The sequence below is a fragment of the Cervus elaphus genome, chromosome X (assembly GCF_910594005.1).
Source record: "Cervus elaphus chromosome X, mCerEla1.1, whole genome shotgun sequence".
In the NCBI taxonomy this organism is placed as follows: domain Eukaryota; kingdom Metazoa; phylum Chordata; class Mammalia; order Artiodactyla; family Cervidae; genus Cervus; species Cervus elaphus.
In genome coordinates this window covers 72,047,906-72,071,363 of record NC_057848.1, presented here as the reverse complement: position 1 = coordinate 72,071,363, position 23,458 = coordinate 72,047,906, and the positions used below count along the sequence as shown (strand labels likewise).

The window sequence follows — 23,458 nt, the reverse complement described above, 5'->3', positions numbered from 1 at the left end:
TGAAAACTGTGGCACTGAACAGATCATGAAAAGAAAGTTTGTACAGTACAAGAGCAGTGTTACTTATTCAACCTCAGCATGGAATGTATGCTTCTTGCCACTGCTTATGTCTGTGAATGACCATGGCACAGCTCAAGGACTGATTCTGGGGACACAGTGAATTTTAGAGAGTTGGTGAATTTGCAAATATGAATCTATGGGTAATGAGGATAGATTGTGCCCCCGTAGTATCTCATCTTCTGAAATTATGAGATTCATGGCACAGATCTTGCTTCTTGGTGGCCTCCCTTTTAGGTGATTTTAGGTTTCAACTTTCTCATGTTTCTTCATCCCGCTGCCGCTTGACTCACTTCTCATACTCCAAAACTTTTTGACCTCTCTTATTGCCATGTTTTGTTGTCTCTTCTCCCATTTGTTTTGTTTGTGTGACTTTGTAGCTTTCCTCTGCCTTTACCGTCATTTTCATGGAGTTATCTGATAGAGCAGAGAGAAAAGTATATATCCAATCAACCATGGAGCCAGAATTTTATTGTATAACATCATTAGTCACGTGTTATATGTATAATAAGTTTACTAAGTAATTGGTGAATAAATTAAAGAGCTGCTATTTTTATGCAAAAATGTACCTGTCCTAGATAGTACATTATAGCGGTATTTTTTTAGTACCTCATAGTTTACTATGTTAAAGAAAAAACAAACAAACTTTCTCCTCCTTACTTCTGCTAACCTTTCCTACTTAGTAGAACATTGGCTAAGGAAGATGGGAAATAAATTTAAATTAAGACATATATGGGGACGTCCCTGGTGGCACAGTGGATGGAACACTGCCAACGTAAGGGACATGGGTTTGATCCATGGTCCAGAAAGATTCCACATACCTCAGAGCAACGAAGCCCATAAGCTGCAACTCCTTAGCCTGCATGCTTCAACTACTGAAGCCCAAGTGCCTTTTCTCTGCAGTAAGAGAAGCCACTGCAGTGAGAAGACTGCACCCTGCAAGAAGGACTAGCCCCTTCTCGTCACAACTGGAGAACGCCCATGCAGCAGCCAAGAGCCAGCACAGCCATAAACGAATAAATACTAAGTTTAAAAAATTACTAAATAAAAAACCATATTCAGCTGGAGCGCATATCTTGTTTTAAAGCTTAGGTTTCTTTCCTTTTGCATCATTTTTTCCATAGACAGTTCCATAGACTTTATGATTTTGTCAGTTACAAAAAGATAAAATTATAATGCCTAAAGTGATCCCAGAAACCATCAGATTTAACCTTTGATTTATAGGATACTGAGAGTCAGGCTGTCTTGGTTCAGTTCTTGGCTCTACTACTTGATTTGGACAAGTGTCTTTTTCTGGCCTCTGTATCTTCATCTATAAGATGAGAGGAAAAATATAACTGATGTCATAGAATTGTTGTGAAGACTGAGATAATTTCAAGTTTGTAGTACTATGACTGACATGTAGTAAGATCTCCATATATATTTAATTATTATATTAAGTCACTTAATTAGTAATTTAGCTGGCTTCCAGCCCCCCAGTTTAGTATACTTAATATTGGGTTGGTCGAAATGTTTGTTTTTCCGCAACACTGGATGAAAAACCCAAATGAACTTTTTGGCCAACCCAACACATGCTTAGGAATTATAAATCTCTTTTTCCAAGTTAGCTACCATTATTTTCTCTCCATCTCTTTCTTCATTTAAAGATCATTGCATGATGATATATTTCTGAAACTAAACATACTCTTAGCATTTCACCCATTACCACCTGCATTTGTAAGGACTTCCTGTATAGAACATTTTAAATTTAGTCATTCCTTGTAGTTGTTTATGGCACTTTCAGATAGCACTTTTTTCTGTAAAGTTGAGTGGTCTCACAGAAGCAGATTTTTTTAAAGTTACAATAATGCACTCCATTTCCCAGCATAAGTGGGTAAGTGCCACCCTGGCTTGAGCTGGGCTTAAAAGCAAAGGAAAAGCCCTTGGACCAGAGAGGAAACACTCGCATAACTGTGTTGATAAATTACAAACCACTCTCCTTGCTCTCACTTGTGCTGTGGAAGACAGGGCACCTTTGATGTGGATCTTTTTAAACAGCAGAACCTCTGTGGGATACCACCCCACACAGGAAGGTGAGTATCAGGCCACAGAACCTGATAACGCAAACACCTGCAGATTTGGTCCCTTCTTCTATTATATGAGGGTTTATTTCTGCTTTCTTCAATAAAGTTATCGGTCAGAACTCGCTGCATGACTTACTCTGTAGTTAGATTGGTTATTGATGGTGACAAGGAATCTAATCTTCTGGCAGTATATCTTTTTTCAAATGGTGGCGCTAGGGTGGGAGATGGTGGAGGACAGCGATCAGGGGCTGGGGAAAATATAGGAACGTTAAAGGTTTATCTTTCTGGGAGCTTGAGGCTGTAGAAAATTAGACCTAGGAGATTCAGAAGAAAATCCCTGTGTGTAATGGCATTTTGTGGCAGGAGGACTGAGGGAGAGTAAACCAATAATAACTTCTGCTTGATTTTGATGGAGAGAATCTAGGCTTTAGAATAAGAGAAGCGTAAGTTTGAATCCAGCCATGGGGTCGCAAAGAGTCGCATACGACTGAGTGACTGAACTGAAAATGAAACTGAAGTCACTTACAAACTATGAGAGTTTTGGACTGATGAAGTGATACTGTGAGCCACAACTTCCATATCTGTAAAGCAGGGGTAATAATACCAACTCTGCAGGGATTTTAGGAAGGACAGGTGTAACTTATGTAATGCAATTAGGACTTTCTAGACTTTGTAGTAATGTCGCATCATACTTGTGTTCTTGCCAATCTTGCTGCTAGCTGTCTCAAAGTATTCATTGTGTGAAAGCAGCCTGAACCTCAAATGGGTTTATACTCTGAAACTGAATGCAGTTTCCTGATAACTCTTTTTAAAAGTAATTGAGATATAATTAACTTATTAGTTTCAACTATACAACATAATGATTGAATATCTGTATGCAGTGTGACATGATCACCACATTAAGTCTATTTAAGGTAACATGTATGGTGGCACTAATGGTAAAAAACATGCCAGCCAATGCAGGAGATGTAAGGGATGTGGGTTCGATCCCTAGGTTGGGAAGATCCCCTGGAGGAGGGTGTGGCAACCCAATATTCTTGCCTGGAGAATCCCCATGGATAGAGGAGCCTGGCAGGCCCCAGTCCACAGGGTCGCAAAGAGTCGGCCACGACTGAAGCGACTTAGCATGCACACATACCACCATACATAGTTACAAAAGTTTTCTCTCGTGATGAGAGCCTTTAAGGTCTACTGCCATGAAAGTGAAAGTTGCTCAGTTGTGTCCGACTCTTCGACACACCACGGACGGAATTCTCCAGGCCAGAATACTGGAGTGGGTAGCTGTTCCCTTCTCCAGGGCATCTTCCCAACCTAGGGATCGAACCCCGGTTTCCCACATTGCAGGCGGATTCTTTACCAGCTGAGCCACAAGGGAAGCCCATACATGGTTACAAAACTTTTCTCTTCTGATGAGAGTTTTTAAGGTCTACTGCCATAGCAACTTTCAAATATACAGCACAGTATTATTAACTAATATTAACATATTAGTCACCATGCTGACAGCTCTTAATCTCATCTTGATAAGGTACATAAGCATTTCCTCACCCAAAAAGAAGATACAGTTAGTTTACTAGGCTGAAATTGTCAATATGTGACTGTTTCAGACTTATGAAAATAGCATTTTTGTATAATTCAACCTAAAAGTATGTTACTATCCCTAGAATTTACTTCTTTGTCCATCCTTTAAAAACTCAATCCCATGCTCTGCACAGTTTGTGGCACAGCATGGGTATCAGCACACATTAACTGAGGAAATGTATGAATGAATGAATGAAAGCCGGGTCATATAGTGATATTTTGGTGTGCAGGCGAAATCAGGTAAAACAGCCTCCAGGACACAGCCTTGAGTGGGAACTGAAGCTCCAAAGAACAGCCTGCGTGTGGGGTGGTGGAGGTGTTTGTGTGTGTGTAATGGGCAATTGGAAAACAGAGATGGAAACCAGCCATGCTATTGCTTCTGGTTGGGTGATAAGAGATAGAATATGGAGAGGAAGGGATAGTTTCACATCAGCTGGCAAGAGCAGAGTCTCTTCCTTTGTTTTCTTGTCTCCAGCCACTGCTGAAGCCAGCAATAATTGGTCGGTTTCACTTCCAGTCATTGTACTCCTAACAGTAGCTACTACTTTAAAGATAAGACACTAAAAATTACTCAAGTGGCATCACTTTATGTTCTGAGTCCTTTGGTTCAGTATGGAATATTCACAGTGTTGTTTGAGAATTCCAGAGCTCCTGTTGTATTCAAATCAGGCACCACTAATGAGAAGGTGTGTATTTCCTAGGAAGTGCCTCCTTAGTGGAGACAGTTATTCAAAGCTGCTGCATTTTAAAAGTTAGCGCTGATGAGTCAGGCAATGAAGGTAATGGTTTAATGGTTCTCCTTAAGAGCTCAGGATAATCTTCGTGAATTTTCTGTAGCCCACAGTCTTGCTGCACCCAGAATTGCTCAGATTTGGGGAGGCTGATTACCGCATGTAAGACTTCATGAGACTGGTAGGTTTAAACAAAGGAGGGTAGACTTTTCTAATTACTAGAAGACTTACATCCTTTGTTCAGGATCGGGACTTTTGCTAAATTATCAATAATCAGAAATGGCTTCACAGAATCAGAGCAGTCATGGAAATTTTGGGTTTTGAGGTATCTTTCATCAAGGCTGTGGTGAAGTCTAATGATTGTCCTGTTATAGAGTACAGCTGACCCTTGAACAACATGGATTTTAACTGTGTGTCTTGTTTTCAATAGTAAATACTGTCGTACTACACTGTTCATGATTGGTTGAATCCAAAGTTGTAGAACCTCAGATGGGGAGGAACTGGGTGTATGGACAGAAGTTATGTGAGTGGATTTCTGACTGCGTGGAGAGCCTGTGCTCCTAACTTTGGCATCATTCAAGGTCAACTGTATGTCACTGCAGCAATGGAAAACTTCATAATTTCCTCCCATGGATATTGAGTCACTCAGTTGTGTCCAACTCTTTGTGACCCCACGGACTGCAGCCTGCCAGGCTCCTCTGTCCATGGGATTCTCCAGGCAGGAAGAGTGGAGTGGGTTGCCATTTCCTCTTCCAGGGGATCTTCCTGACCCAGGGGTCGAAACTGCATCTCCTGTGTTGCTGGCAGATTCTTTACCCCTGAGCCATCAGGGAAGCCCAATGAACACCAATGAACACTGCCAACTTTTTTTCTGTGACCTCTCCTTTCCATTCCCATAGTCTCCTTCCATTTAGGATACATTTAGTTGAATAAATTCCTGCAACTAAATGACAGTGTTAATTTTCCAGATCCAACTCTCTTGAGTGTACACCCAGGCTTCCTTGGAAGAAGTTCAGAGTGAAGTCAAGTTTTTCAAATGCCATTTTACAAATACATTCTTGATTTACTCCCACAGTTAACTAGGATCACTTCTGTGCACACATTTTGCTAGTTGAACTCTCAGTTGAACTTATTTCTAAGTTCCTGGGAGGTACCTCACATTTGTTTACTTTTACTACCGATAAGCAGTCATGAGTGGTAGTTCTCTGGTGTGTGAGGAGAAGTGGAAAACGCCCTGGAGGACAAACAGGTGTTAGGGCATTGTCATTCTAGCAAAGCTTATTGACTTCCCCAGTCATCAGCTCTTCCCTCTCTTTGGACATTCTGTGCTCTCCTCGCACTATTGTAATTACAGCACTTATCAGGTGATATTTGCTATTACTATCCGTGCTTCTGTTGCTGCAAGTAGATCAGTGGTTCTCAACCCTTTTTTCTTCTACAGCTTTGTCTCTGGGTATAATTTAGTACTGTTAGTACTGCTGTTTTTTGTTAAGGCTTTAAAAATTCACAAATAATAAGTGAGTATTCTCACTGTAAAGCAAAAAAGCAATAATTACAATTAATTAAAATATTTAAGTTCAATATATTCGATATTTAATATTGATAAGATTTTAAAATGCAAAAGCCTGTGTTGGAATAACAATTTGAGCTTTAGCACTTATAATTGCTTATTTATTCAATCATCGAGACTGTCAGCATCATGTCTTGAATAGTGTCTTCATGACTGGGCCTCCCTCACTTGCCAGTATGCTTTTAGAACTTGTAAAGGCATGCTTTCTGGCTAAGAACTGGAGAAAATTAGGACACCATTGTGAATAGTTGGATGTTAAAAAGTGCTATTACTGGGAATTCCCTGGTGTTTCAGTGGTTAGGACTCTGAGCTTCCATTGCAGAAGGCATGGTTTCTATCTCTGGTCAGAGGACTAAGATCCCACATGCTTCAAGGCAAAAAAAAAAAAAAAGAAAGAAAGAAAGAAAAATTCTATTCAAGGCCAAAAAAAAAATCTATTGCTGTTATAATTAATTTTCAAACAACATTTATTCTTCATTGAAAAATTTAAAAACTTCCTAAGTTTTATACTCATTTAAATCAAAATGGTTGTTTTTGGAGAGATTAGCCATAGCTCTTGAGTAACAGGCATTAACTATTGCTGTTATGTAACCATTTTTTTGTTGTTTCATAGTGGTATTTCTATGACTGTGGATCCAAGGTCTCACTCTGCTTTATTTTGCCTTAGGCACTTTCAGTTAGGTGTTTCAACTGGTTTGTGTGTGAGAAAACGTTATCCCTATGGTTTTCGCCCAGAAATGCTGCATTCAACTTTTCCTAAAATGATTTATTTTGCTGAAAACTCTCCTTTTCCCCCCATAATGATATGTCAGCTGAAAATGTAGCATCATTTATTTCTTTCTGAAAGCGAGATATTGCCTTTACATTTGCTTTAATCCTTAGACTATCTCACCATCTCATCTGGGATGATGTGAGGCGCAGCAGCCTTTTTATCCTAATTATTCCGCAAACAATAGTGAATGTCTACCAGGTCCCAGGCACTGCCTTCAACACTCAGGCTTCATAGAGAGAGAAGCTCCACTCTTCAGAAGCTCCCTATCTGTAGAGAAGCCAGCAGGTAATCTACTAAACACCGTTCTGTGTGCTGCGTGCACAGTACGGAAGGCATGGAGGGCGGGTGGGGCACAAAGGCTGACTGGCGGGCCGAGTCCATCTGGGAGCTCAGGGAAGGTGCTTGGAGAAGGCTGGCTCTGAGCTGAGTCTGGAAAGATGGATCACTTTGTCAGGAATAGGGAAGAAAGGACATTCTAGACAGAAGGAACCACATGGACAAAGCATGGAGATGTGAAGTTGCATGGTGCTTTTGGGAAATGACGAGATGCCTTGTTTAGCTGGAGTGGTCAGGAACTGAGGCAGAGACTGGAGGACAGTACTGTCTTTCTGGAGTGTATTCTTGCTGGCTGGTGTACTTTTTGTATTATATAGTAGAATTAACTGTGGACAAAATAATTGACTGGGGTAATGGAATAATCACAGAGGGATCTATGTGATGCTAACCAAATAAATATAACAAAATAGAATGTAATACAAAATATATAAAACAAAATACCTTTCCTCAAAATTCCCAGAATCTGTTTGTCACTAGAAACAGAACTGTTGAGGAGAGACAGGAAGCAAACTAACTCTTGACTGACGATATTTTCTGTTCTCTTTTCAGCCTCCCTGCATTATTTGGGAACAATGTGGGACACTGTGGATGCTCCCTCTACTCTGCAAATTTGGCCTGGCAGGTAGGTCAGCCTGTGCCCTTTTATGGATTATGTGATTCTTTCTGCCTTTTTTGGATAAGAGTTGTTAACTTGAGAACAAAGGGGCACCTGGACATGGGCATTCATGGATGAACAATGGGGGATTTGTGAACTCCCTGAATTAGTGTGGGGTTGTATGTGCCTGTTGATATACACTTATGCATGTACAAGTTTGGCAAGATGATCTATCATATTTTCAAAGGGAGATATGGCCCTTTGAAAGTCAAGATTCACTGTTTTAGAGTAATAGTAAATGATTATCTTGGTGATTCCTGTGTTAAGTGTGCATAGGTTCCTATGGGATACACACATAAAAACATATATACGTTTTCACACTATTTGCCATAAATTTCAAGGGTATAAAGGGAAATGAATCAACATGTTTCTACAATGGTCCAACTCAAAACTATGGGCCTAAAGGCCATATAATACCTTGTAGATCTAAGATGTATTACTTAGATCACATATTATGTTAAAAACGATAAGACCAGATTAAAAGAAATGGTGACTGAACACTAGAAATGTAGAAAAGGCATGTAGTATAATTATTCATCTGGTCAGGCTGCTATATAAGAAAATACCACAGACTGGATAACCTAAACAACAGAAGTTTATTTTCTCACAGTTTTGGAGACTGGAAGTCCAAGGTCAAGCTGTCTGCAGAGTTGATTTTCTCTGATACCTCTCTCCTTGACTTGTGGATGACCATCATCTTGCTGCCTCTTCACGTGGTCATCCCTCTGTGTATCTTAATGTCCTCTTATAAGGACACCAGTCAGATTGAATTAGGACACCCTGTAATGGCCCCATTTTAGTTAATATGTCCTTATATGCCCTGTTTCCAAATGCAGAGCAGAGAGAGGGTAGGGCTTCAACATATGAGATTTGTGGGGAGGGACACAATTCAGGCCGTAACTTATCATAATCAGAGGTCACCCAGAAGGCAGTTGTGATCCAGAGATAATGAGAATGTCTTCTAGACCTCTGGCATGCCTGGCCCACCTTGCAGGTCCCTGGGCTTATACTTGTGGACACTCCAGAGCTTTGTAGACAATACAGGCAGGTAGGGCTGTGTGTCTCTGTCCCTTTCAGCCATCTCAGAAATCCCCAATTGCTTCCAATTGTCCAATTTAAAGTTCTGCTTATAAGCATCATGACACCGTTCCCCTCAACTTGTATCTTGGTCTTGTATCTCAGTCTTCTCTTACTACCTTTCATTAATACCATTTCCTGTATAACTGACTCCAGTTTCCACACTACTTCCCTTCTAGACAGTTTTTCCCTCGGTCTCAGCCTTGCCCTTCTTTTATTTCAAGGCATTGCTCACAACAAAATGTATCTTTGCAAAGATACCAAAGATATATGGACATAGAGGGGAAGAAGGGAGATTGAGAAGATCTTTTTAATTTTGAAAAATGTTCTTTTTGCATGTAGGAAATTCGCTGATAAGCAAGAGTAGAACATTCTCCTGGTCCTTCTTAGAGGAAAATTCTGAATATTTCTGCTTATTTCTAAAAATAGAGGAAATAGTTATTTCTAGAAATGTAGCAACATGTTTATATGCTTTTTCTTAACAAGTGGAAGGATTCATGTGTGTGAGGGGCAAATGTAGCCTTCAGTTGTCCATGTGTAAAAAATAAACATTCTGTTGTAGTTTTAAATGTACACAAAAATTGTGAAGATAGTACAGAGAATTCTTATATACCCTTCATCCAGTTTCCCTTATTGCTAATATTTTCTAATAGCATCGTATGCTTGCTGAAACAAAGAAACTGATATTAACACATGATTATTAAGTACATTCCAGACTTTATTTGATTTCACCAGTTTTTCCTTAATGTTCTCTTTGTATTCTGGGATCCAATTCAGGGTAGCATATTGCACTGAATTGTCATGTCTCCTTAGTCTCTTCTGGTGGATGACAGCTCTTTAGTCTTCCCTTTTTTCTCATGACTGTGGCAGTCTTGAAGAGTACTGTGAGTATTCTTGGGGTTTTTTGAAAAATAGAACAGAGGTAAAATGCCCTTCATTGCTCTATCACAATTATATAATGTTTGTGACAGTCTTTTGATGAAGAGTTTATATTCTGATTAGAGGTAAGTTGAATAAGACTTAAAATAGGCACAGTAGGTGCCAACAAATAGGCAGGACAACAGATGTATAAGCCTTGCTACTCACTTGCAGTTACATAGGTTAGGGCAGTTCAGATATGTGGGATCCACACCAGATAACTGAGGCTGTAAGTAATAACTCTTAAGTAAAGAAAGAAAGCAAAAATGAAACTGTTTGCTGATCTGGTTTTCCTTTTTATTCCAGTTCCCCTTGACACCCTCATTTGTGACAAAACAAATCTACAATGCCCTGAGATCATATGCAGAGTTAGAATGTCATGAGGACATAGAGAAAAAGGACATAGGACAAAGAGAAGAAGAGGGAAGATTACTCTTAAATGAATTCCTCCCCCAAGTCCTAAAATCTTGGATTTTCAGGCAAGCCATTTTTCACATGAGGCAGGGAAAGTTGTTTATGCCGTGAAAATAAACAAGCCTAAAATCTTAGTGCTTAAGACAACAAAGTCTGTATGTCCACCACCGGTAAGTAGGGACCTAGACTGATGGGGGCTGTACCAGCCTAAGACTCATCATCTCAACATGGATTTGCAGGGTGTGCAGGGCAGAGGGAGGAGAGAAAGGATAATCATGTACCAGTGCTTTAGTCTCCTCTCATGTCAGGGGCCAAAGAAGTCATGTTGCTATGCCCAAGGAAGCAAGGAAATAAAATCTTCCCATATGTCCGGGAAGGGGAAATACGGATGAGCACTGGAAATGTTCCTGGGCATTCATTTTATTTATCATAAATCTCTTCTGTAACACCAACATAGGGGATCAGACTATGCCAACCCCAAATATACCACTTTGGCATAAGGATTTATTTTGATTCGGAGTCAAATGAGAATCAAGAGATGCAGAAGCAAAGTCTTTGTGGAACTTCTTTTATTTGTTTAAAAGAAGACACTTCTGAAAAGTGAGGACTGCTATACATCTCCTCTCCTGGAGGAGTTTGATGATCATGAGGAAGACAGAAAATCAGTGCCAGGATGGATCTGCACATGTAAACCCTACTCCATTAGTGTCTCACATACATTTACCTTTTCACAGTTTGCCACCCTTGAAAGCCTAAGTTCATTTTCCTTTGCCCTGTCAGTTCTCTACAGATTTATTGGTTTTGTCTTAAGATGCTGTTTCAGCCCAAGTTCTCACCACCTCTTTAAGTTACTCTTTATTGAGTTTTTGCCTGTGTAATTTCACTGCATGCATTAATATAATGTTTTCTCTTATTAACCTGTCTTTTGTCAGTCTGATTTTACAGGGTGCTGGCTGGAGAACCTAGGAGAGTAAAAGGAAACAGAATTTTTTCCTTCTCTATACCAATATCAAGTGGCCTCGCAAGAATATCTCTGTCCTGCCATGTACCAAACAGGGAGAGTAAAACAAATGTAGCTCCTTCAAAAAAGCTCAGGGGAAGAGGAAAATCATTTTTACAACTACTTCCTCTTCTGATTTCTGATGACACTGATGGTTCTGGTAACCAGAGGTTGGATTCCCCTCTGACTTATGGTTTTTATAGATATTAATCAAAGCTTCTGAAAGAGCTAAAGAGAGATATTCAAGGAAGAATAGTAAAGACCAGAGTTCACCATGGTTCGATGGGGATATATTTAGATTCACAAGGATCTATTCCTGTGCTGTGCTATGTTAAGTCACCTCAGTCGTGTCCGAGGCTCCTCTGCCCATCTATTTCTACACTGGTTCTTTTGGTGGCTGTCTTTGGAATCAGCCTGTGCAAGACAGACTGAGAATGAAGGTGGAAATCAAATGTGACCGTAGGGGGCCATAATGAGAATAGTACAAAACTAAAGACTATTCTGAGGAGACAGGGAAAGGCATCTTATTTCTTTGTTTTCCAGCCAATGATCAACTTTGAAATCCTGCTGAGAGTTCATGTGCTGGTATGAGCAAAATGGAGGTGGAGGGCAGGCTAGTTTTGGATGACTATTTGTAAGGAACTTGGCCAGAGGACTAAAGACAGACCCACATGTACACACAAACACATACAGCCAAAATCTCTGAGCCAGAGAGTGAGTCAGTCAGTGTGAAAGCCATTCCCCTGGGGACATTGTTGGCTAACCCTTGGCTCACCCTCTTGTAGAATTTTGCCTGTCCCACTGACAGTTGTGAAGTGTGTATCTGTTAATATTCTGCTTGCTGTCCTGAGGATTCCTGAGGGAGGGTTTTCAAGCTATATGGGCTCTCTGAGGAATTACTGGACTAATCGGTTTACCTTCTGATCTCCACTTGACATGTAGTATTCTTTGGTTCAGGTCAGTGAACTTTGGTCCTTTAAGCAGTTGGACTTGGAGATCACCAGCTTTTTCATGGTTTTCAGCATGCAAGTAGCACAGATAGAAAGTCATTGCCTTAATTGTTTGTCCGGAGCCACCGGGATGGGCCCAGTCCGTGACAAGGTCATGGGACGAGAGAGGAACCTGCAAGGCAGCTCTTCCTCACATGGGGCTGCCCCGGGGGCCCAATATGTCCCCTCCGGAGCCACCGGGACGAGAAAGGAACCTGCAAGGCAGCTCTTCCCCTCGAGGTTGTCCCAGGGGCCTGGTATGTCCCTTTCTTCCTTCTGTCTTACTGTTGTTGGGCTTTCTATTAATTTTTAGAAAGAATAATGTATAGTAATAAGGCCTCACTGGAAAAATCCAAGCCTTTTTGGAGATGCTCATGATTGCTCTGGCTCAGGACACGACCATAAACATTAAGTCAAAGAAATAAGGCCGCAGGTATCGTCTGGCTGATTGCTTAAAAGATTATAATGTTCTAGAACAGAAAAGTGTAGAGGTATTTAGATTTAGAAGTAGATATACTGCTTTAGTTTACTTGCTCCTTGGTTGATGTAAATCCATGGCTGATTCGCGTCAATGTGTGACGAAAACCACTAAAATGTTGTGGGGTGGTTGGCCTCCAGCTAATAGAAATAAATGGAAAAAAGAAAGATGGAATCTACATTAAAAAAAAAAGTAGATATACTGCTTTAGTTTACTTGCCCCTTGGTTGAAAGGGTTTTCATCATTGCTATTTCCTTGCTGCTATTTGTTCATTGTTTCCTTTTCTTTAAACAACACGGGATATTATAGGTATTTTTGTAAAATTAGAAAGTGGGGTATATAGGATTTTAATAGAAGATTTATATTAACCAGCTTCACTGCCATTATCTCACTATTAATAGAGATGTTTTGCTGCTTTAGAGGTGTTTTTGCTGTTTAATAGTTAATCATTGTAAACTGAGATTTTGTGGTTTCAGGTAAAGAAAAATATCAGGTTTTTCTCGTGGTACTATTCTCAGAAATGTCAAACATGTTACTGTGACCCTTCCCATGTATTGTTTTATTGTCCAAAGAATTTACACTATACCTGAGATTTGTGGAACATTGTTTTTGTTAGAGTGAGAATGTTAGGCCATTGAGGCAAGAAGACTATGTATGGGACATTTAAGTATAAACCCTGTAACCAGAAACGTTCTAGATGAATGCATAGGGGAAAAACATGGGAAAAATATTGACGGAAGCACAAACCAATATCTGATGTAGTATGTGGTGACTTAAGGGTGAGGTAATATTCATTCTATAAAAACTGAGCTATCCTAAAAAAAAAAATAAAAAAAAAGCTACCTCTTCTACGCAACCGTCTGTGTCTGTGTGTCTGTCTGTCTTCTTCCTCGCCGACGCCACTCATCCCTTGGGTATTCCTGGTCCTGCTGGGGCTGGACCTTGGCAATTGTTGTCAGGATCAGGCTCATCTGCAGGACTCAGAGGAAGGCGTCTCAGGAAAAAGCTGGAAATGTGGACATGACATGAAGGCCCCTTGCTCTCCTTCACTCTTGTTTGGCACTCCCAGGGGCCGCTTTACCTATGTGGACAATTCTCATTTCTTAGACCACAGTCTCCCACATTGCAGGCAGATTCATAACCATCTGAACCACCAGGGAAGCCCATGAATGAACATACAAATCCCAAAAGTCCCAAATCTAAGCAGTGAATACAACCCATTCTGAAACCGTTTATTACTGACTTCCTATTAGAAGGTGTTACCTCTGGAAGAGTTGAAATGTATACATTAGTCAGATATGCAGATATATTTTATAGCATCCTTATTTTCTATGATTAAGCTAATCAGTATTCAAAAAGTCCCTGCTCGCCTGGAAAGCCAGGCAAGCCTGAGGAAGGGAACAACATGGGCAGCACTTATATTTGTAAGCATTGTCTCAGTTTCTCCTGATTTATAGTGTTTTTCAGCTGATTCAGTCTCTCTGGGGTAACTGTGTGCAGTTCCAGAGCTTCTGCCTGTCCCCCTACTCCTGCCTGGGGTGGTGTCTAGGTATATGAGAGGGTTTACGTAACTTCAGAGTCCTTGTCTCCTAAATCTGTGTGAGCAAGTCTTTGTTTCCCTCTGTTTTCCTCTGGGCGGTCTGCTGGGGTCTTATCCCTTCTCTGTTATCTGCTGCTGGGCAGCCAACTTTGCGTGGGCTTTGGGGTATCATTGCCAAACCCACTCCTGAAGTTCATGCCCCAGCTGTTTGCCTGTGGTCTTGACATCCCCCTGTGCACAGAAGCCTCTTCATCTGAATCCCAGGCCTGATCTACAGCCATAACACCCTGAACGTGCCTGATCTCTTCTGAATCCCAGGCCTGGACCAACCCCACACATCTATACCCACCCCCAGTTCCTCACCCTGAGATACTGGGGACTTCTGAATCCCTGCTTGCTACTCTCACCTGTTCAGAGCTTACGTGAAGATCTTCCCCAACCCACCCTCTGCAGTGCTAGGACTTGCATATCATGCTGGAGTTGGTGCTTAAGTGGTACACGAGGCTCCGACTAGACTTACTATGCCTGGTGAAATAGGCCACCAGCCCAAATGACCTTGGTTCTTCAGACTCATGCGTATTTGTACTGTTGCACCCAAGAAAGCTGATATCTGAGTTCTTTGCTCCATCTTACCTTCACTCCCCTGCTCCAATATTTTACTTGCTACAAGTGATGGACTTTTTACTTCTTATCTGGTAGGAACTTCCTTGAATAAAAATAAAAGAAGTGTTTTCTAAGTAGAAATCTAGCTGTTTAAAGGGACTAACTGCAGAGATGGAGTTAGATTCCTTCCATGGCCCTGATAAGGAGAACCTGTTATACCTAGTAACTTACCAAGAAGTTCAGCTTTTGATTAATCTGTTTTCATCAAACTCTTCAATGCTGGCAATATTTATCATGCACTAAATTTACTGTGTTTGTGTAGTTTTCTAGACCTGCCAACTAAGCCTGAGAACATTTCTTGTGTCTTCTACTATAGGAAAAATTTTACTTGCACCTGGAGTCCAGAGAAAGAAGCTAATTTTATATCTACACAGTCAGGAGAACTTCGTGAGTATGGGAGCTTTTGTGCCATCAGGGAGAGTAAGGGGAGGAGGCAGAGGTTCCCACTTTAACTCCTGACTCAAGTTGCTTAGACAGTAAGTAATATGTTTTCTCAATTATAGCTTCTAGATAACCATTATTTGCATCCAGTGGCTGGGGTGATATCTTGGTTATTTGCAACCATACTGGTAGGATCTAAAGCTAAGAGGGAGGGGAGGATGCTTGTATAACCATTACACTACATTACCCTGTTGGCCATTTTTGCACTCTATGATAACCATGGAAAACCCTGAGATCCTTTCTGCTTTCAAAATTCCATGATTCTCTATTTCTGTATGTTCAGGCTCTGCTCCCTCACCCCTGCCTTTACAAATCCTTACAAAGTGGGCCCCCTCTTCTGGTCTCAGCCTGTTTCATCTCCCACATAGTCCCTAGAGGACTATAGCAATAGCCACCTCCTTGATTCCTACAATATGTGTAGTTGTTTTCATTAAGTTATAGCTTGATAAGGTTTAAGTTATCTATCTAAGAAACTAATTATAATGAGATTTCTGAAAACAGTGTACACCAGTGGCCAAAAAATCAATCTGAAAAATATGAAGAATATAAAAAATCACCCAAAATCCCACCACCAAAGGTAACAATGTTTAACATTTTAATGAAGGCATTTCTAGACACCTTTAAGAAGAGTTATGTAAATATGTAAGTTCATATTAATGTAGTCATTATTTATATAATATGCATCTTGCTTTTTTCACCATTAATAGAGTACCAGGCATCTTTCCATATCATTAAATATAGTTGTAGTAAAAACTATCATTTTAAATTCTATTTATGTATCTACTGTAATTTATTTAACAAATTCTTTTTATTTTTTTCTTTCAAGAATATGTTCTCAAGGTTAGAATCTGAGATTTTCAAGAGCCTATTCATTATTTCTTACCAATAGGAAATATGTTATATGACTATAACTTTTGATGGACTTACAGGATTCCCAGGGAGGTCTCCATGGTAACTTTTCTCTCTCCTTGAAGCTGAGGAAGGAATCTGGAGAGATAAACATCAATTTCTGGACTATATAGTTCTCAAGAGAGACCCAGAAGGAAGCTACCAAATACATGCTTAATATATTAAATATGCTTATGTTTCTAAACTGCTGTACTAAACTAATGCTGAATCATTTTTTCCTTCAAAGGTGTTATTTACATGAAAATGATACTTGTAATTCTACAAGTAAAAATGGTTCTTCATGCTCTTTTTATTCAAGATTAACACCACCAGATATTTACATTATTCAAGTGGAGGCTCAAAATGCATATGGTATAATTAAATCTGATATTAACATATTGGGACTTAAATACCATAAGTAAGTATCACTTTATATTCTTATGTACTTTTTTTATTAAAATATACCCTCTTCTTTTTTTTTTAAAGAGATATCTGTGAACTAAAAAGTAGATTCACAGCTCAAGTATATACTAGGTGTATGTTATGGATATATGGAAAATTTGTCTTCTTTTGAAGAAGGAAAAGAGAGGGAGGATCAGAGGGAAGATGAAAGGAAGGAAGGAGGGAACTGACCAAAAAAAAAAAAAAAGAATGAGAAGAAACATTTTGCTGGTCCTTGATTTTCTCTTGCAGTTTGTACCATAAATTATATTAGAAGAAACAGTGTTTCTCCTTCAAAACATTATTGCTCCTGTAGGAGAAAGTAAAACTCTTATTTTGAAAAATATCTCACTGATTGTTACCTTTTAAATTCTTTTTCAAAGAGTAGTTTTTACTATTTAATTTTAAAATAACATCATTTGTGAGATATAATTCACATGTGATAAGATTCACCTTTTTTGTTATTTATTTTTAACTGGAGGATAATTGCTTTACAATATTGTGTTGGTTTTTGCCATACCTCAACATGAATCAGCCATAGGTATACATATGTCCCCTCCCTCTTGAACCTCCATCCCATTCCCCACCCCAAAGATTCACTGTTCAAAAATGACAGTTCACCAGTTTTTAAAAATCATATTCACAAAGTTATACAAATATCATCAGGATCTAGTTCCAGAAACTTTTCATCACCCCTCAAAGAAACTTCATGCCCATTAGCAGAAATCCTTAATTCCACCTTCCCCTTGGTCTCTGGCAGTCACTAATCTATTTTTCTGTCTTTATGGATTTACTTATTTTTGAAAATTCATATAAACGTAATGATACAGTATAGTCCTTGTGTCTTATTTCTTTCACAGCATAATGTTTTAAAGGTTCAATCCATCTTGTAGCATTTATTCCTTTTTATAGCTGAATAATAATCCATCATAGGGACATATTACATTATGTTCAACCATACATTGGTTGATAGACATTTGAGTTGTTCCCACTTTTTGGTTATGAATGCTGCAATTATGAATATATGTGTACAAATTTTTGTTTGGATATAGGCTTCAATTCTCTTAGATATATACCTAATGAAATTGCTGTGTCATATAACTCAGTCTTTAACTTTTTGAGGAACTGCTGAATTTTACCAAAATGGCTGTATCATTTCACATTCCCACCAGCAATTTATAAAGTTACTAGCTTCTCCATATTCTCGCCAACACTAGTTATTGCACGTTTTTTTTTTTTTTTTTTTTTTTATCATAACCATCCTAGTGGGTATTAGGGAACTTCCCCGATGGGTATTACATCATACCTCACTGTTCTGATTTGCACTTACCAAATAATCAATGATATTGAGCATCTTTTCATGTGCTAATTGGCCATTTGTACATCTTCTCTGGAAAAATGTTAATCCATGTATTTGCTGATTTTACAATTATGTTGTCTTTTTATTGTTCAATTTTAAGAGTTCTTTTTGCAAGGAGCTGTGCTCTGAAGCATGTGAGATCTTAGTTCCCCTACTAGGGATCAACCTAAGCTCCCTGCAGTGGAAGAGTGAGTATTAATCACTGGATTGCCAGGGAAGTTCGAGTTCTTTATATATTCTGGGTATCAGCTCCTTATAAGATATGTTTTGCACATATTTTCTTTCTTCCTGTGGGTTATGTTTTCAATTTCTTAATGATGTCCTTTGAAACTAAAACATAATTTAATCTTGATGATTTTATTATAATTTATCTATTTTTTCCTTTATTGCTTGTGCTCAGGAGTCAGAACTAATAAACTAGTACCAAACCTGAGGTCACAAAGATTCCTACTGTTTTCTTTTAAAGACTATAGTTTTAGCCCTTACATTTAGTTCTATGATCCTTTCTGAGTTAATTTTTAAGCAAAATTAACAAACTTTGTATTCCTGAAATAAATCTCACGTGGTTGTAAGTGTATAATGCTTTCTATATGTTGCTGAATTTGGACTGATAGTTTTTTTGTTGAGGACTTTTTCTTCTATCTTCATAGGGGATATTGGTCTGTTGCTTTCTTTCTTGTGAAATATTTGTCTGTTTTTGGCATCATGGAAATACTGGCCTCATAGAATGAGTTGGAAAGTGTTTCCTGGTCCTGTTTTTGAAAAAGTTACAGGGATCAAGACCATCCACAAGAAAAAGAAATGCAAAAGAGCAAAATGGCTGTCTGAGGAGGCCTTACAAATAGCTGTGTAAAGAAGAGAAATGAAAAGCAAAGGAGAAAAGGAAAGATATACCCATTTGAATGCAGTTCCAAAGAAGAGCAAGGAGAGATAAGAAAGCCTTCCTCAGTGATCAATGCAAAGAAATAGGGGAAAACAATAGAATGGGAAAGTCTAGAGATCTCTTCAATAAAATTAGAGATACCAAGGGAACATTTCATGCAAAGATGGGCACAATAAAGGCCAGAAATGGTATGGACCTAACAGAAGCAGAAGATATTAAGAGGTGGCATGAATACACAGAAGAACTGTACAAAAAAGATCTTCATGACCCAGATAATCATGACGGTGTTATCATTCACCTAGAGCCAGAAATCCTGGAATGTGAAATCAAGTGGACCTTAGGAAGCATCACTATGAGCAAAGCTAGTGGAGGTGATGGAATTCCAGTAGAGCTGTTTCAAATCCTGGAAGATGATGCTGTGAAAGTGCTGCACTCAACATGCCAGTAAATTTGGAAAACTCAGCAGTGGCCACAGGACTGGAAAAGGTCAGTTTTCATTCCAATCCCAGAGAAAGGCAATCCCGAAGAATGTTCAAACTACCGCACAATTGCCCTCATCTCACACGCTAGTAAAGTAATGCTCAAAATTTCTCCAAGCCAGGCTTCAGCAATACGTGAACCATGAACTTCCATATGTTCAAGCTGGTTTTAGAAAAGGCAGAGGAACCAGAGATCAAATTGCCAACATCTGCTGGACCATCAAAAAAATAAGAGAGTTCCAGAAAAACATCTATTTCTGCTTTATTGACTACGCCAAATCCTTTGACTGTGTGGCTCACAATAAACTGAGGAAAATTCTGAAAGAGATGGGAATACCAGACCACCTGACCTGCCTCTTGAGAAACCTGTATGCAGGTCAGGAAGCAACAGTCAGAACTGGACATGGAACAACAGACTGGTTCCAAATAGGAAAAGGAGTATGGCAAGGCTGTATATTGTTATGCTGCTTATTTAACTTATATGCAGAGTACATCATGAGAAACGCTGGGCTGGAAGAAGCACAAGCTGGAATCAAGATTGCCAGGAGAAATATCAATAACCTCAGATATGCAGATGACACCACCCTTATGGCAGAAAGTGAAGAAGAACTAAAGAGCCTCTTGATGAAAGTGAAAGAGCAGAGTGGAAAAGTTGGCTTAAAGCTCAACATCCAGAAAACTATGATCATGGCATCTGGTCCCATCACTTCATGGCAAATAGATGGGCAAACAGTGGAAACAGTGGCTGACTTTATTTTGGGGCTCCAAAATCACTTGCAGATGGTGATTGCAGTCATGAAATTAGAAGACACTTGCTCCTTGGGAGGAAAGTTATGACCAGCCTAGACAGCATATTAAAAAGCAGAGCCATTATCTTGCCAACAAAGATCCATCCAGTCAAGGCTGTGGTTTTTCCAGTAGTCATGTATGGATGTGAGAGTTGGACTATAAAGAAAGCTGAGTGCAGAAGAACTGATGCTTTTAAACTGTGGTGTTGGAGAAGACTCTTGAGAGTCTCTTGGGCTGCAAGGAGATCCAACCAGTCCATCCTAAAGGAGATCAATGCTGGGTGTTCATTGGAAGGACTGATGTTGAAGCTGAAACTCCAATACTTCGGCCACCTGATGAGAAGAACTGATTCATTTGAAGACCCTGATGCTGGGAAAGATTGAGGGCAGGAGGAGAAGGGGACGACAGAGGCTGAGATGGCTGGATGGCATCACCGACTCAGTGGCCATGAGTTTGGGCAAACTCCGGGTGTTGGTGATGGACAGGGACGCCTGGCGTGCCGCGGTTCATGGGATCGCAAAGAGTCGGGCACTACTGAGTGACTGATCTGAACTGAACTGAAAGATCAGTGGTAATTCGTCTTTAAACCTCTGGTACATCTCAGCAGTTTAGGTATCTGGGCCTCAGATTTTCTTTTTGTGAAATGTTTGACTTGGGTTTCTTTTAAAAACATTTTTAGGAACTCCCTTTGGAAGGCTTACATCACACTGCTAACATTGGCTCTACCTCTTGACGATGGGCCTGAAAGGGGCAAGGCTTTTCACTTCTTAAACACAAACTTCTATTTTATTATTATCTTTACTTTCTTAAAATTAACATATATTACTTTAGCAAAAATGTAAATTAATGGAAAACAGTATGAAAGTTCAAAAAAAATTAAAAATACCACTACCATGTTAAAAATACAACTACCAAATTAAAAACTACAACTCCCAAATTAAAAATATAACTACTAGCAATTCCAATTCTGGTATTATCTAAATAGGATCTTATTAGGATCGTAAAGAAATACTTGCATTTCCATGTTCATTGCAATATTATTCATAATAGCCAAGATATAGAAACAGCCTAAATGCCCACCAACAGAATCATGAATAAAGAAATTGTGCTATATATATATACACTGCAGCTATTACTGTAGCTATTTTGGAAAGCAAAATGACATTTTGTGGGAAGTAGCCTTAACAATGTTTATGCTGTTGTTTTTTGTTGTTTAGTCACTAAGTCATGTCCAACTCTTTTGCAACCCCATGGACTCTAACCCTCCAGGCTGCTCTGTCCGTGGGATCCTCCAGGCAAGAATACTGGAGTGGGTTGCCCTTTCCTTCTGCAAGGGATCTCCCAACCCAAGGATCAAACCCACATCTCCTGCACTGGCAGGTGGGTTCTTTACCACTGAACCACCTGGGAAGACCCAAAATGTTTATACCTTTTAATTTAATCCTTCTGTCCTAGGGGATCTAAGGAAGCCATGAGAGATGCAGACAAAGATACAACTGTCATCCACTTACTTGTTCACTTAACAAATATCTGAAATTTGCTAAGTGCCAAGTGTTAATCCAAGGCCTTGTGATGGAGACTCAGCTTCTGTTCTCAGGGGAGCTTTAAAACAAGAAATTGGAAACACTATGTACACTAATAGAGAAAGTGTCAAATTCTGTTCCTCTATAAGAGAATATTATGAAGCTTTGAAATCATGTTTTGAAAAATTTTAATGCAAAGGGATGTTTGCTGGTTTCATAATGTTTTTCAAAAAGACAAAAGATTTATTTAGCATAACATCATTTTCAAAAAAAAAATACAAATTCTTGTATAGGAAAAAGCCTGGAAATACACCAAAATGCTAATAAGGATGATCTCTGGTTGATTGCAAGAAGGACATGGCAACCCACTGCAGTATTCTTGCCTGGGGAATCCCATGGACAGAGGAGCCTGGCGGGCTAGAGTCCATGGGATCACAGAGAATCCGACATGACTGAAGCAACTTAGCATGCATGCCGGTTGATAGAATTATGGTTGACTACATTTTTCTTTGTAGTTTTTCTATATTTAAAAAATTTGGGGAGGACTTCCCTGATGGTCCAGTGGTCAAGACTCCGCCTTCCAATGCAGGGAGCGTGGGTTCGATCCCTGGATAGGGAACTAGATCCTACAAGCTACAACTATGAGTTCTCAAGCTGCAACTCTGCAACTTAGACCTGGCACAACCAAATAAATGCATTCAAATAAATAATTTTTGAAATGAGCCTATGTTACTTTTATAACCCCCCCCCCACACACACACACACACTTTTTCAAGGAGAGATTTAGGGTGAGAATGTTTGTAGTGTTCAGGGGAGATGAGAGGTGCTTTCCACTGGACACTTCTTCATCCTGAAGGTCAAAGAAAGAGAGATGGGGAGAATAGACAAGAGGAGCAACCCATTCTCTGGTCATGGAGTTTCCTTTTACCTCCCTTCTGTTTGACAAAAGATCTCAACCAGTCAGTAAAAGGCTGATTTGTTTAAAAAAAATCTCAGAAATATAGCCTTTCCTCACTGGACATTCTCTTTTGAAGGAGTGGGAGGTGGCAACATTCTTTTTGTCCTGCTTTCCTAAAGCCTTGTGCATACACTAAATCACGAAATATGCACTATCATTTCCTTTTCAATTCTGGGTGGATGTTATTAGCTCTTTCTGGTCTTTGTGCAAATACAAGAACTGTATGATTTTTATTTTCAGCTAAAATCGAGCCTCCTAAGATTTCCAGTGTGAAACCAGTTTTGGGCCTCAAAAAAATGGTTCAAATAAAATGGACACAGCCTGTGTTGGCACCTAAGTCATCTACTTTAAATTATGCACTTCGATTCAGAGCAGTAAATAGTACCCACTGGGTAAGTTACGCCATTATAATGTTTCTCAGAGAATTATTGATGTTTGTTGATCTGGAATCAATTTTTTTCTATTTTCTACATTTAAAATAGAAGATAGACAATAGTGAATACTTTTCTCCCCAGTTTCCCATTTGGGCCTTTTAGATTGGAAAAGTGTTTTACCATATGCATCTTGCATTCTGAACATAGGGGCATACAAAAAAGTGATAAATTTATTTTTGCATTTCATTCTGTTTTGTGTCTAGCTACATTGGTTCTTGAGAGTCTATAGCTTGGGAATTTCCTTTTAAATTGTTCTAAACTTTGTGATCTATAACACATATTTAGAAACGTGAACAAAATATAAATATTGCATTTAACAAATTATTATTAAGTCAGTGTGCATGTAAAAACCACTGATATAAAAAATAGCATGCGATAGCCCCCTGCCTACCTTTTTCTGATAACACTCTCCTCCTGCCTT

The 23,458-nt window shown here is 39.3% G+C and overlaps 1 pseudogene; it reads left to right on the top strand.

Annotated features, from left to right (window-relative positions):
- The window catches only part of LOC122690349, a 64,767-nt pseudogene that overhangs the window by 7,548 nt on the left and 33,761 nt on the right, over window positions 1–23,458 (top strand).